The sequence below is a fragment of the Gallus gallus genome, chromosome 2 (genome assembly GCF_016699485.2).
Source record: "Gallus gallus isolate bGalGal1 chromosome 2, bGalGal1.mat.broiler.GRCg7b, whole genome shotgun sequence".
Classification (NCBI taxonomy): domain Eukaryota; kingdom Metazoa; phylum Chordata; class Aves; order Galliformes; family Phasianidae; genus Gallus; species Gallus gallus.
The window spans coordinates 21291050-21307876 of NC_052533.1; positions in this window are offsets into that span (position 1 = coordinate 21291050).

Here is a 16827-nt window from a genome sequence, read left to right on the forward strand (position 1 = left end):
CCTTTTCCTGGTAAAGGTAACGACATTTCCTAAATGGCAACGTGAGTACTTGTTCAAATAAGCAGAATCTGTCATTCACTTGAGCATGTTCTTCATCAGGTAAAACTCATTTTATTCTGAAAATCACATAATCTGGGCAAATAAATGTTACCCTTTGTTAAAGTCTGAATCCCTGATCTGTCTGTGAGCTTAACCTGATTTTGTGTGTGTGTGTGTCTACATCATGATTCATCTATGCAAACCAAACCTACATTGAGGAAAGTTACTCCCTTCAGTATGAAAAACTAACATTTTACCAGACTTTAAACATCTCTAATCACCAGATGGAGAGACTTTATGGAGAAAACAAACACACATTTAACTTAAAAATGGAAGGCCCAATAACGCAGTTATTTAGAGACACTATAAAAGTAACCAAGTCAAAACATAAACAAAAAGCCATGCTTGTAGCTACTGAAGTTTCATTTCGGGACACTTTTTCCGCTTCTATTAAAATACTGTCAAAACATAATGTCAGTGTCCAGCTTCAGCAAGACCCAGGCATTGCTTACATTCCACAATTAAGGAATGGATTTGCTCCTATAGATCCCTGGTGTCCACTCAGGTATGAAACTTTCCTGCCCGCCATAGGCTTCTTGCAACTCCAAGGTGAGCAATTGGCACTTCTTCCAGGACCGTGCTGAGTACTGGGAGCACAACTCATTACTTCCTTCCTCCTAGAAACACAGCACACTGATAACAATGTGTGAGGGGATAACAGGGAAATTGCAAGTCAGTGAATTGCCTTGCTGAGACTGGGGAACATTGATGTCATGTTCTTGAATGTTTCTCTGCCCCAGGGCTAAGGGGAATTAATTAATGAACATTTCAGGTCAGACATACTCTCCCTGTCTCCAGCACCATTAAGCTGAGCCTTAAGTCAACACTTAATCCATCTATCAGTGCACAGCAGTTTTACAATACTTTTCATTATCATTATTCAAACACATTATTTTCCTTACCAGAAAACACAGAAGAACACAAATAGCCAATTACAGAAATTAGATAGAAATAAATCTGCAGTTATAGTAATGAGCATTTATTCTAAATATCTGCTGCTTAAGAGTGACCAATATGTTTTGTGAATGTGCTTAAAAGAGCTCTTTGCTGAGAAGTCAAACTGTAGTACATGACTGCATTAGAAGAAGAATCAGGCCAAACTCATTTTTATGACCTAGCTATAAATCCCTCAAAATAAAGATAAGGAGGAAAAGCTGGATAGACTTACATGAAGCAGTGTAAGCAGTTCTGCTGCGTCTGCTTATGTGCACATCTAAAACTTACATTGCACACAAAAATCAATATTTCATTCCTATGAACCAATAAACTTTTTAGACCAAATACATTTTCCATTTGCAAATCAATAAATTAAATATATTTATCAATTTTTATATAAAACTGTTTTGTGTACTCCAAGCCAAGTGTGTGTAAATCTGCAACACTAATAAATAAATCACTGCGAATGAAACGAACCAATTAGTCTCCGACAGCTATAAACTGACTATTTCTATGTAAAGTAATACATTCTATACAAAAATTCCTGAATTATGTATCACTTTCTTTTTCTTTTTTTTTTTTGCAAGTAATTTATGAATTGATTGCTTTCTGCAAACCCCAGTAAAAAACCCTGCAGAATTTAAGAGAAATAATTATATGTGTTCATATCTGTGTTCGTGTGTCTTCTTAAGAACAATTGGATTTAATAGAAACTTCTACACCTGACAAAGAATTCAATATGTAAATCAGAAAAGAAAGACACTGTAATTACTCTGTATTCCCACCCCTCCAACCCCCCCCCCCCCCCCCCCCCCCCCCCCCCCCCCCCCCCCCCCCCCCCCCCCCCCCCCCTTTCTGTGGCGGGGGGGCAGGGAAAGGGTGGCAGAAGGAGTTGTTTTCCTAATGGAAGAACCATAATCAACAGTTACATAGCTCCACTGGTGAAAAATCTCTGAACTGCCAATACAGAAATTCTTTTTTTTTTTCTGTTCCTTGCACTGAACAGCTGTAAGTTTCTGAGGTAATGCTTATCCTGGAGTTGTCCACATTGCTACAGAGTGGGAAGCCCTACCTTCACCAGGGAAGGTGAAGTACTAGAATGTACTAGAAATGTTTGAGCTGAGGCACAGGACTGCAGGTCTGCAAAACTCAAAAAGAAAGGAAAGAACCAAATTGGACCAAAATTCTTGAAAGTTAAGATTTTACACCTTACTACTCTACACAGAAACATGTTCATACATGCTTACATGACTAATAAAGAACCAAGTCCTCTATGTTTCACTGAGCAACCATACCTATTGGTTACAGCTCTTTTCAGAGAGGAATATTATATCAGTACAAGACAGTCTGAGAAGCTGTGTTTTCTGAAATACCTCATTTTAAGTCCCATTCCATTTTTGAGTTTGCTTTCTACTGGAGTGGAGAACATATGGGTTTGAAGTTGGAGATGCAGCTAGTCTCTCCTACTTAAATGCTGATTTTTTAATTTAGGTTTCAAATGCAAACAGTCGGATCCAAGGATAGACATTCAAGTCTTAAGAACTTATCTCTTAAAACATACAAGTTTATGCTAAATATTATTAATGTTTCTAGCTCTCAAATGGGACAAGTTTCCCATTGCACAGAAAGCCTGGATATTTTCTGTCTTATGAACAACACGCAAACAAGACCTGGAATACAAAGGAAAGATTTCAGGACTTTATTATGTCTCTCTTCATGAGACACTTCAGAAGCCGTCTGTGGGGGAAAAAAAAAAAAAAAAAAAAAAAGACTATTAAGTGAGATGATTCTTAGTCTAATTTTTAGTTTGCTAGTAATATCTTGAAAGGCTTCTGTGATTTGAAATACTTAATTCTTTTATACATATAATCTGTAATTATAGTACTGATATCTACTTCTGACATATTACAGATTTAATCCTTAGCAAAGTGCTTATGCCTCATGAGTATCTACCTTTTGGTTATGTTCTATAACTCTAGTTTTCAAAAGCTGAATTCCCTAGTTTTACTTTTCTTAAATAATGTGTTAGATAAGTAGTTTTTATATGATTTTTATTGGAAGTTATATGGGTCAGGGTGAATTACAATAATGAATATTATTATAGGTTATGATGAGAGCTTATGACTTGAAAATAATTGTCTTTCATCCCAATGTTGCTGACTCCCACTTGCTTTTCACAAGAGAGGCTCTCAGATGCTAAGGGGCAGTGGAGTGCAGAACTGGCAAAGCAGAAAGAAGAAAATGAGCACAAGGGTTGCCTGTGAATGATAAAGGTAAAAGAAAGGACATACGCTAGGTCTGAATAACAGTGTCAGATTCATGATACTTGGAGAAAAGAGTGCAGAAAACACCAGAAAAAAGTTAGGTTCATTATGGACAAACCTAGACAGGTTTGCAAGCTCAAATAAAACCTCAGAGGAGTATCTGTAATTACTGATGTTGATAAAATGAAGATGAAAATTTCTGGGAGGATTTTTTATCAATGGTAGGCTGTAACTTTGTCATGGTTTTTTGACAAACTGTTGACAAGCTTCTCCAAAAATTACTATGTTTTTTTCCATATCTGCTCTCAGTCTAGCCCTGAGATAAAAAGTTTCAGATAATAATGAAAATTAATGAACAACTGCACATGTGTTTCAAAAAGTACACAGAAATATGTTTAGCTTTCAAGTGAATGTTAGATCGCTTCTTACTCTTCTTGATGCGATCTGCTTATTCCTACATTGGGAATATTTGAAACAGCAGGCTGTGGTCTAATTTTGAGCAACTACAAGCAAACAGCATGAAACACTTCCACTTGGTGAAGCTGGTTAATTTGGATTTAGCAACAGGAGAAATGAGTCACTAGTTCCATTTAAAGCTCAAGAAACTTGTATGCTTAGTGAAAAGTTAGTCTAAATGATGAATTAATAATGTGTTAAGTGGAAAAAAGTGTTAATGTTAAGAAAATCCCAGACTGAAAACTCTGTTGGGTTTAACTATTATTTTTTTCTGGAGATAACTTCAACGTCTTTTTCAGACAAATAGCCAGGGAATGAAAAACTGCAAAGGATAATTAAAAAAAAAATAACGTTCAACATATCTGATAATGTTTGATATATATGGGTCATAAGAAACCAGGGTGGCTTTCACAAGGTTCTTCCTAGCTTTCATTACCGAGTTCTTCATAGCAGAGAAAGTTCATAGAATCACACAACCACCAAGGTTGGAAAAGACTTCTAAGATCATCCAGTCCAACTGTCCACCTATCACCAATATTTCCCACTAAATCATGTCCCTTAGTACAACATCTAAATGTTTCCTGAACACCTCCAGGGATGGTGACTCCACCACCTCCTTGGGCAGCTCATTCCAGTGCCTGACCACTCTCAGAGAAGAAGTGTTTCCTAACGTCCAACCTGAATCTCCCCTGGTGCAACTCAAGGCCATTCCCTCTAGTCCTACTGCTAGTTACACGGGAGAAGAGGCCAGCTTCCCCCTCACCACAACCTCCCTTCAGGTAGTTGTAGAGAGCAATGAGGTCTCCCCTGAGATTATCAGCATTTTTCAGTGCCACAAATATATCTTAATGTTTACCTTTAAAATCCTTCTAGAACTGTAAAATTCATTTTAATTGTGCTGTAGAATTCCTGTTACCCATGCACCACAAATCCTTTCTGTCTGCACAATTGGAGAACTTCAATCATGTCAAATCTCAGACAAACCTGATCAAATCTGGCAAGCACGAACACTGAGAGTCATACAGCATTTTCCCTTGTTGCTAATTCAATAAATACTTGGATTAAAAATGTTCTAAGGTCTGCAGTTGGAAGAAAAGAGTCACATTATTACTACAGGTATATTTTCAAAGCACAGCAGAGATATTTAGCAGCTTAATTCCCATTGCAGGCAAACAAGGCTTTTTGATCTTCAGGTTCGAACACATCGGCTAACGTACAACTTCATTTTTATAAAAACATCTCAAGGATTTCTCAGGAAATTGACTTTAGAAACTCCTATTATACAGAGACTTGACCAGCAGGATCAGACATGTTTAGACTGGGTAAGCCTCCTTGGCAGCTTGGAAAACTGAAAACACTGTATGAAGTTAGATCACAGTCCTATACGACAGCTCATGTTAGAAAAGCTGCCCTTAGAATAACTTTTCCTTAGAATTTCTGTGACCTACACAAATCCTGGAGTTAACTCACCATGTAATATTTCCACTGAACAGTTTTCAAGACTAGGAAAGACAATAAGTACTCCATATTTACTTTATGAAGAATCTTGATATTGAGTGAAATAACGCCTTGATCTTATTCTCTCTGATTTTGTGCATTTGAATTCTTTAAGATTAGTCAGTTCTGGGTCTATGTCTCTCCTGTACTGAGGACTGTACATCTGGATGCAGTACTCCAGGTGAGGTCTCACAGTACAGAGCAGAGGGGCAGGATCACCCCCCCTTACCTGCTGGCCACGCTTCTTTTGATGCACCCCAGGATGCAGTTGGCTATCCGGGCTGTGAGGACAACACTGCTGGCTCATGTCCAGCTGCCATCCACCAGTACCCCCCAGATCCTTTCCAGCAGGACTGTGCTCTATCGTTACATCCCCCCAGCTTGTACTTACAGTGGGTGTTGTCATGACCCAGGTGCATGACCTTTCACTAGGATTTGTTGAACCTCATGACATTCACCTGAGCCCACTGCTTAGCTTGTCTGGGTCTCTCTGAATGACAACCTATCCTTCAGGTGTTCTTAAAACACAACACAGGTTGGTGTAAACTGCAAACTTGCTGAAGGTGTACTCAATTCCACTTGTAGATGTCACTGATATTAAGATATCAAGATACTAAACAGCATATAAGGAGTTGTTTATTAAATATCTGCCTCAGCCATCCCATAGAGCTGATATTTCAAACATTGGTAGTTTTAGCTGCATTACTTTATGAGAGAAGTGTAGAATTCTTTGCTAATATATAATTTGCAAATAATATAAGTACATTTTTAAGCAGCTTGTGAGCAATTTATGAAATGAAAAAGGCTATATTTAAATTGGCTATTTGCTTCACATTATTTGCTCAGTTCAAATAATTTAATTAAGTTCTTACGTACATTTGCATGCAGTATCAAAATGTAAGCCAGGTTCACTTGTTACTTTTCATATTTGCATTGCTTTTCTTTCTGTCCATGCAGATAGAAGTACTTTCCTCATCAGACTGTTTCACCTCAATTTTCTGTTAGATAGTATTAAACAGTCATTAGTACATCACATTAACTTTTGGTACAGTGTCTGTTTTTCAGAGGCTTCAGCAGCTGGAAATGAATGAAAGATGCAGCAATGAAACATTCCAAAAGATTTTGTCAAATGAATGTGTGAGACTATCCTTGCTCCAAGTAAAACAAAAAAAATCTATACTAACAAGTACAGGTAACACAATATCCACAGTTTCCTTCTAACAAGCCAAAAAACAGAACTTTCAACTAAACTTTTTCTGATAAAAGTAGTTACTACAAAAAATTACATTATTCAGATTATGGTCTTTACTCTGTGACAAGCTACTAAAGCATCTGCATCAAGCCCTGAGCTCTGCAAATGAGTGTGATAGTCTGTAAGAGACCTAACATGATGATATAGCAGATATAGCATGATCTCTCATGAATCATGAATTCAGAAAAAAAATCTGTGGTAAAAAACACTGCAAGGGACATCTCTCATCCCCAGTTGTTCATCTCTGTGCTCTTGCTGATGTACCTCCAACCCCAGGGAACAAAAGGAAATAAATACCTTTGCTATGATATCTCATATCCTTCTCTTGGGAATGAATGGTTGTGGGAAATGTGATGGCAGATGCAGACCCCAGGGAAGGCAGGAGACCTGGAGCAAGGTCATCCTTCAGCAGGGTAAGCCAGGGAAAGCTGCTGGGCTGTGGAGAGGAGAAATGCACTAAGAGGGGTAGCTATGCATGTCCACTTGCATGGGGGATAGGCTTTGACAGGATGAGGGGAAGTGACTTTAAGTTGTGCCAGGGGAAATTTAGGTTGGATATCAGGAAAAACTTTACAGAAAGGGTTGTTAAGCACTGGAATAGGCTCCCCAGGGAGGTGGTTGAGTCGCCACTCCTGGATGTGTTTAAAAGCCATTTGGATGTGGTGCTCAGGGACATGATTTAGTGGAGGGTTGTTAGTTAGGATAGTATGGTTAAGTTGTGGTTGGACTCGATGATCTTTAAGGTCTTTCCCAACCTGAGCAATTCTATGATTCTATTTTTAAGGCTTAGTCTGGCTCAGTAGAAGGAAACACAGCATGGAGATGTCTAAGTAGCCTATGAAAGGAAATTGCCCTTCAAAAGACAGACAGATCATTTCAAACCCCTCTGGTTAATGTGAGCTGCTGTGATTAAATAAACATGAAGAGACAATCTAAGGGAAAGAGAACTCTCACATCCATATAAATTCACTTTAGTGGAGGATGCACGCAATCAGGATTGTTTGCCATAAGTCCATGCTTTATGGGTGTTGTCCTTTTCCTATGCAGAATTTCTACTGCATGGGTCTGTTCAGGTCCATGAGATAATCTGACCTGAAAATCTTATTTTGAGAACTAAATAACTTCAGGTTAGACTGGTGTACATGAAGAGCTAATTAAGCAACCTAAAGAGCTGATAATAAACAGGGTACAGCTGTACTAGACAGCGTGGATGCCAAGATGGAGAGGAGTTTCACACACAGAACAGGAGGATCATTATGCCTGTCCTGGAAGAACAGAAACAGTGATTGGATAAGGCACCTATCTATAGATATCTTTGAAGCATAAGCCTCTAAGCCATTATAGTTAGTGCCTGAACATTTAAATTTCTCAGGTAGCTGCTATCAGGACCCAACAATTCATTGAGATGTGCTCAAAGCATCTATTACTCCACATGAAGTGGCATTATCTCTCCAAATAAACACATAAACTGCTGGAGAGATGACAAAGGAAATGCATTCACTGTATGCAAAATTGCTCTTTCCTACTGTAGTTCTTAAAGCACTTCTTTGACAATCCTATGCCATTAGTTCTAGCTTGCAGCTGCCCACTTCCAAGAATATTTTCCATTGCCTTATTTGATTTTCAGTCTCAATAAAATAAAAATTATTCATGTTTATCCATGTTATGTGACAGATTACAATTGTCTAATGTGTTTTAAATTGTGTTCAAGGGTATTTGTGCTATAAATGGCAGAAATTGTCAGGAGAAAAGTCACTGACGTCATAATAGTGCATGGGAAAATATTAAGAAAAAGTTGTTTTTCACTGACATTAAAAACTATGTACAAGGAATTCCAGAATTTAGAACTCCCTTTTAAAAGAAAGAAGACAAATTGTTAAAATCCCAGAAAAATCTTATTGATAATGCTCTTACCACTGAGCAAACAAGAACTGCAAAAACAGACATATATAAGCAAGAAGATTCCTTGTTATGGTGATAGCAAGATCACAGGAACTCATCTGAAGCACTGGTGTTTGGGTACTCAAGAGTTCCATTTCATTTTTTGCTTCAGCAGCCAAACCTGTGATAGAGCCCTCGTGCAGTGCCTATGCTTTTCTTGTCTCTGCAGCCATGACTTGATAGATAAGATCTTAAATATCATTCTGCATCCAGTTTATTCTGAAGCCTACTACCAAAACCTGTAAAAAAAAAAATTCACTGCGTATGTCCTTTAAAATAAAAGGACACAAAGAAGAAGAGAATGAAAAAGCTTTCTTGAAAAAGAAAGGAGTAATAAAAATATCTTCTTTACCAATTTCCTTCCCACCAATGGCACATTGCATGAAATTATGGGTCATTTCTGTTTCCTTATTTAGCTTGCAGTAGAGTGCATTGAGCTGTTCTGTGTCACGCTGAAGTGTGTTGTACCTGTAGGATGGCACCATGTAACATGATTCAAGGTGGCATTTTTATCTAAGCTCACTGCTACTGTTTCAGACAAGCATGCAGTAATTACAGAATATTTAAGCTTTACACATAAGTAGTACAGCCTTGAAAGTAGCGAGGAAGAAAATTAGTGAGAAAGGCAGACAGGAAAGAGCTCCTTAAGACATTACTAACATCTGTTTTTGATGAATTTGGATGACCAGTTTGACACCCTTCTTTATACTGATGTTCATAGAGTTCTCTAATTTCTTAGAAAATATACAAAACAAGATGCCACAGATGGAGCCCACGGAAGTCTGGCCAAAGTTGCACGATTTTCCAGCATTTTGCCACTACGCACAGGACAGAGCTGAAACTCTTCCACTTGAGCGGACAGTGGTAACAAAGTCCCTACAACACCTCCAGTCACAAAGAAAGAAACTGGGTTTTCAAAACAGTACTTCATTTCTGACAGGTAGTGTAAGAACTGACTTTAAGGCTGCTCTACACTAGCAAGCATTTGCAGTAGAAGCTCCTGGGTAGCATCTCCGTGTAAGCATGAAAATTGGACCAACTCTTTAACTCTGCTTATTTCTAAATTTGTACTTCACTTCCAGCACACAGAGTATGCAAAAAGTAAGTCTTGGGCACAGAAATCCTCTACTGACAATTCTATAATTTTCTGTTTATACTCTCTGGTCCACTTTGTGATGTTGTTATCCATAACCAGAGAGAAACCTGGAAAACCAGGAGCAGTCTGCCTACTGATTCCCAGGAGGTGCTTCCCACTGTCACGTGGATAATTATGGTTGGGGCTATTTTGTACATTACAATTTTGACAGAATATAAAATTATACATGACTCAAAGAAACAGATCTTAGATGACAGTGGAGTCATATCTGGAGGTCTTAGTGGAATGAAGCATAATGGCACATGTTCTGTTGACTTCTGTCCAAGCAGCATTATGGCATAAGAAGTAGAGCAACTTCTTGTCAGGCTTCTGAACACTTCAGTAGTGGCTGTTCAGAGCCTGAGGCATAGACTGAGGCTGTTGAGAGTCTGACAAAAATAAATAAATATTGGGAAAAAAAAATAAAAATAAAAATCACAGAACAGGCCCCAAACTAGGGTTTGACCCAATAATCTCACATCCAAAACTGTGTATTATTTCCACATAAGCCAACAGAGAAGTACCTAAGCTGGTGCTAGCTCACATTATTATTTAAAGCAAACTGAAGCATATTTTTTTTCTTAGTGTTCATTATTCTTTCCAACTTTTTATAACGGTTTGAATATGTATCTGGATCAATGTAAAGACAGTATTACTTGTCATGGAGGGAAAAAAAATCCCATTGTATGGATAACAATCTAATAAAAACAATCATACAACTTATTTTTAGCTCTTCATAACATAACTTTTTCCCCTCTATTAAATAAGCTACAGGATTACTAGTATTTTTTCTTATACAGATTATAAGTACTATAGAGAAATAAGTATAATAGAAGTAATAGTACAAAGTACACTCATACCAACACAATTTTATGTTTCTGATTCTACTGGGAGCCAGTAGGAGAATCATTCCTATTTTGCAATTCAGCTATTGAAATATGAAGTCTCCTTCCTAATGAGGTACATATTTATTACTAAATATATTGTATTTTCTATTAGTAAGAAATACTAGCAATTATTTAGACCTTGATGGAATGACGGAATATAATTTTAGGACAGCTGGTTTTTGCACAAGAATCTATGGAGATTAAGAGGTATACTCACAAAGATTTCAAGGATAACCAGAAATCCCAAACCATTTTTCATCTTATTAATTCCAATGCGAAAAAAAAATCTCAATGGAGAAAAACTTCTGGAAATAAAGCTATGATTATACTTTTGAGAAAAAGTACAAATCAAGATGGAGACCTAAACTAGGATCAACTAAATCTATTACATCTTAGAAGAACCCAAAATATCTATTCTTGATTGTGTTGTACTATCTACTTCTCAAAGACAAGGATTTGCTCTCAAGAGGAACATGGATATGCTGAAAGATGCCTAAGTAACTACATCACAAAGATGCAGTGATCATCCTGATGAACTATTTGCATAGTACAAATTTGTGTAACACCAGGCCAATAAGTGAGTAATTCTCTAAACCTTTGTTGAAACAAAAACTAGAATGTCATTTACCAATAATAATACCAATTTGCTTCCTATTATTTGATGCTTTATTCTGCACTGAAAAAATCCATGGCATTTTGATGGTTATCTATCAGTAGAATAGCCTGTAAAAATAAAGGTAGACAGAAAAAAATCTTCCATGATATGTGGATTGAATCTTGAATTTCATTGTCATTGTGTTGCTTTTCAGGAGTCCTTCATTTTATTTTGCCGTGGCAAGGACTGGGCATTTGGACTTCTGGAGCTACTCATGCCTCCAGCTAATTTCACTCAAATGTAAGAGTGGCTGAGTACATGAAGAGCAAACCTTTCAGTACTAGATGGATAGAGGTTGGCTACCTGTAAGCTTGAGGCTGAACTCCAAAACGTTAGTTATGTCTTCTCATAAGAGCTAATGTTTTAGGAAACAAGTAACCATTCGTGCATTTTCTTGGTTTTTATCAAAAACAGGTACTCTTGCTGCTACACACTGTTGGAAATACAAATGATTGTCAAACACACTAGACTTTTTTTTTAATCTCTCATTCTCTGTGCAACTGTGGGATAGCAGCTATTTACTTCATCTATCATTTATGGAACTCCTACCAGCATTCCTCCGAATGCACAGATTTTGAAAAGTTAATGAGGAAGTCCTATGGAAGATGCATCAGAGAACTGAGCGCATCAGGTGGAGTCTTCAATTTTATTTTCTAGCTCTTCCTGACAGCAAAGTCATCCATCTTTAAATTTGTAAAAAGTATAAGCAGAGCAGAAAGCAGCAGGTAAGCAAGCCACTATCATTTGAACACTACTCCAGATTTACGTATGTTTTGAGGTTGAATGTATTTCAGTATAGCACAATAAGCACACTTTTATTCAGTAGTGCAGAGCCACCAGTTGAAAGAGATGCATTTCTATTATTTACCACAGCAGCAAATGTTTGCTTATTTTCAAATCTAAATTCTCCATCCAAAGCCACAGCATTTCTTATATTAAAGTGTTAAGTAATACAAACTGAGGTCATAATTTTCACTTCAAATTCTCAAAATTCTTCAAAATCAGCCCTTGAACTTGCATCCTGGAAAGCCTGCGTTAGTGATGCCCTGTGGTCTTCCTAGTGTGAATCATCCAGAATGTTCTACAGCTTTCTGGAGTATGCTAATACATCTAGTCACTTCATCCTTCTGAAAGCAAACACTTTATTCATATTGAAAAAAAATGCATAAATCATTCACAGATTTAAGAATAAACAAGCAATGAGGATATCAGCTCACTTTGGAACCTAATGAAGTCATCTTTGATAAGGCGCTAATGTACCTTGCAGAGATCCTGAAGAAGCCTCCAAGAAGGACATCTCTGTGCTGCAGCACAGTGCCACCTTAGATTCAGAAAATAATACATTTCACTGCTCACTGCAGCAGACACATTAAATGTAACAGGAGAACCATATCAGGAAGGAAATAAGTACTGCTTTCTAACAAGCACTCTTCAAGCTGCAGAAGCCAAGGTGCTTGGTGACAGTTGTGATGTTCCCATGCCTTAACTTAGCTAACTCATTGAATTCCTCTGAGCCAGCTCACAATGTAATTTCTAGGAAAGAGTGTAGATACAATCTTTTCAATTTGGATAGGCCTGACCACGGTCTGTCTGTCATGACAAAGCTAATTTAACAGAATATGTGAGAGATCAGGGTAGAAGATAACATAATTATTCAAATAATTATCCTTCTGCTCATCCCTAGGTTAGCTGGTCTGTGCAATCTCAGGTGCTCACTACAGAGTTCCTGTCCTCCACTAATGTTTTTTCCGTATATCTCATTACAGAGTGGATACATGCACTGAATCTGTTTTGTCAATTGATTCACGAATGAACTTATTATTATTGTTTCACATTAGTTGAATATATGACTGGCTGTCTCTTGTAGCAATCAAATTAAAGAACTGAAGCAATACAAGAAACATGATCTCATACCACAAACAAACAAAAGAAAATTGTACTAGTTCTTAATTAACATGATCTGCTACATAAACTTTTTCAATATTAGAAATTCAGCGGATAGGTGAATGTAACTAGGATTTGGTCTAGAAAAGAAAGAGAAGAATTCCAGAATGCACAAAAGAAAAAAATATATAAAAATTCTTGACCTTTATGGTTTCCTACTTGCCACCGAACGTGGTCACTGTCTCTGGGTCTGATTATCAAAATAGGCACCGATCCTTCGCACACACCTGATTTGTATGTTGGTGATCCCTATAGAGGCTGGGAGCTCAGGCTGTCCTCTGAAATCCTACCATGTACAGTGTCTTCTCTTGGAGAACCTGTTTTTGTTGCATTTTGGGGAGAAAAAAAGAGTTCTGTTTTCATGCAGTCTCATTCAGTGCACGTTTACATCAGTAACAAATAGTAGAGGCATATGGTCTCCTAGAGATAGTACCCACTCACCTCAAGTGAATTTTCCTCAGAACTGCAAAAGTGAATATATGCACAAAGAGTAAATGTCCACCGAGCTTTTCTGTATTAAATGGCTGCTAGAAAGCTTGAGACTAAACTAACGATACACAGAGGTCACTACTTGGAAATAAACACAATTTGCTTCAAGGTCTTGCTTTCTAGATTTCTAACCTGTTGATTCTGAAGTTTCCAGGTAGAAAACATTTCATGTATGACTAACGCTTTTTCATTGAGCTTCAGATCACCTCAGCTTCTTTGAAAACTTCCTCATTACTGCAGTGTTGATGCTCCGTCCTGTGGACTATGGCTGCTTTGTGGACAGATTGGACACTGTCATTTCAATGTTCACCACCAAAATGTAAAACAGCAGCACTTGCTTCTCTACTAAAACAGTCTGCTTAAAGGCTGGGTGCCTCTTCTAGTACCCTCAGGAGCTGAAGAATTTAAAGCATACAGCAACTGAACCTGGAATTAACAGAAGCAAGGGAAACATCTGACATCAGTTGGAAGCAAAAAAGGAAAATCTAATGACCACAAAATAAGAAATTCAGTAACATGTTATTCTCCAAGTGGCCAGCTTGGTTACAAATGGGTAATTGCTGTTATAACAACACAGATAAAACTTTTTTCTCTATAATAAGAAATAATTGCCTTGATTCAAAATACTGTCTGTCTGACAATAGAGCACCTACTGCAACATCTGCAGCCCAGAAATGGACATCTGTATTTTGCTCATAGCACTGCTAATCAGGCTCCTGCAATTGTCAGATCTTTGATTGACGCTGAGAGGACAGGTTGCCATCACATTTTTAAAGCATTTTTTCTTCTTTATCTACTGCTATAGAAGTTCCTCCCCCACTTTTTCCTACTCTGAAATACATTATTTGCAGTGACAACAAATGTGGAGAAGAAAAAAAGCCAAATAATCACTTGATATAAATGAGTACATTATTACTGTCAGTAGCTCTATATCGATGTTTGTGCAATGAAAGTTAACCTAAAATCAGCTCGAATGGTAATTAGTATTTGATATTATCTGCAATAGTTATGCAAAACACTAAACCCACACAGGAAATTGGAGAGTAAGTTATCCTATTGTCTTCAAGTTAACAGTTTGCTCATCCTCTGTTCTCAGTTAAGAGATATTTAAATGTGTTTACTTTTATTCTGTTACTGTCATTCACAAGCATAACAAAAATACATAACATTACCTTTTATAAACTGAATGGAAATGATGCAGGGGAAAAAATGACTATCTTTTACAGATACTACGTACTACACTGAAAAATATTAAAATATATATTTGACAAGCAAAAATAATCTCACCTCAATCAATACAGTGACAAGCTAAATTCATTGGTAACAGACTTAAAAAAAGAACTATGTATTTATTAAAGTTAAATTACATTTCTCAATGTCCTAGACAATACAAAAACACAGGTAGAACACTGAAATTTAGCGTAAGTAGGTGGTAATTACATTACTTTAACACTAGGTAAGCATATATTTATTGCTTTCTCTGCACTCACTATTCTTGTTTTCCTTATTAACCTGTTTCCTCCAAAACTTTCTGCCTATTGATCTCCTACATGGAAGTTGAAGGGTGAAGAACAGGTAGCTCTTCACAGGGTACCTAAGCATGGTCTTCATATAATTGATGGGCTTCCTTGCTCAGTTCTCTTCTGAGGTCCAACTCAGTATGAAAAAAAAAATCCTTTGCTGTATGATACTGCAAATGGAGAATGCTTTAACCTAAACTAGCCACTCGGATTTCACTGTAGAACAAACAAACAAACAAAAAAAACCCCACAAGTTTTATAATATCTCTTCTCTATTATAAATCACTTTAAACCAATTCATAGAAGATATTACAGCTGTATGACCAGATTCAGGTAGGTGTTCATGCATATAAAAGCACTTTCTTCTCACAAAAGGAATTTCATATCAAGGACCCAGGAATAGTGAGAAAAGACATGTTCCAATGTTTCCAGGTATCTTACTATAAGATAAGGACTTGCATAAAAACCAGTACAGACTGCTTCTCTTTATCCTTCTCTTTTGCTCCTTACTTTTCAGTTGAGCCTCCTGAAGACTCTCTGGTGTGTTCAGTCCTGTCTCATTGTACCCCACTTGGAGAAGCCCCAGGGTTGGCAGGGAAGGTCAGACAGGATATGCACAAAGCGAATTCAGTATAGCTCACCCAGATACAGTCATCAGGATCTCCAGCTGAAATGTTTCAGTCATGGCTCCAGAGAGAAAGAAAGAAAAAAAAAAAACCTAAATTGAAGTAAGCTTGGAGAACTGAAAATCCTGCAACATTTCCATCAGAAAACACTGAAGTGCAGGGAGTGAAGGTATAGGCAAAGATTTTGAAACCTGTGCTATTAATAAGACTAAACCACCTAAATTCAGAACCCATAAAGTTGACTCCGTGATTTAGTTGCCTAATCTTCCATTACAGCTGTGGCTGATGAGCTACTAGTAGGGCCTCACCCCATCACCTGATGTGATGTTAACACTGCTTCTAGATTGCAAGTCTGCAATCAAGCAGAGCCATTGTTTTTGACCATCAGGTGAGCTGCTCCCCAGGCACTGCAAACAGTCATCACCAGAGCTGCATTTTGAGTATCTAGTGCTACTTCATTTGCTTGAGGAAAATCTTGATAGATAGCTACCACCTCAAGGACACATTCTTGCTGTAGGTACCCTGTTGCATCTGCCAGGACTCTGAAGGTATTTCAAATACCACGAACATCTCAGTTTGAACAAGAAACTTAATTCAGTACCTGAATCTTGCGCTCTCTCTTCACAGACCAGAACTCTTGAAAAAACCACCAATTTCTTCAAGGAAACAAAAACAAAAAACAACAACAACAACAAACCCAAACCCACAACAAATTTTTATAGGGAAATTTATTTCAAAACATAGAAATACTAAGGCCAGAAAAGCAAATATTTTAATTCAAAATGGGGTTGTGTTGTGGTTGTCCTTCCTGTCTGTTCTCCACAGGTCAAATTCTTCATTTCCTATACATGATAACATATAATTGTTCTTCTGGCTAGAAACCTGGGAACAGATTTGTATTCTTTAAGTGATCTTCCTTTTGGTTCTCCATACATCATTTGTTTATGAAACACAGATTCCACCAAACTGTGATATGATCAAAAAAACTTCATCAGATAATTTATGAGGCATCCTTTGAAATGCATCAGATAAAGTATTTGAAATATAGGCTCATCTAAGATAAGACTAATATTACCCAACTAATATTTCTTATGAAGACAATGGGGTAACAGATGCTATGAAACAT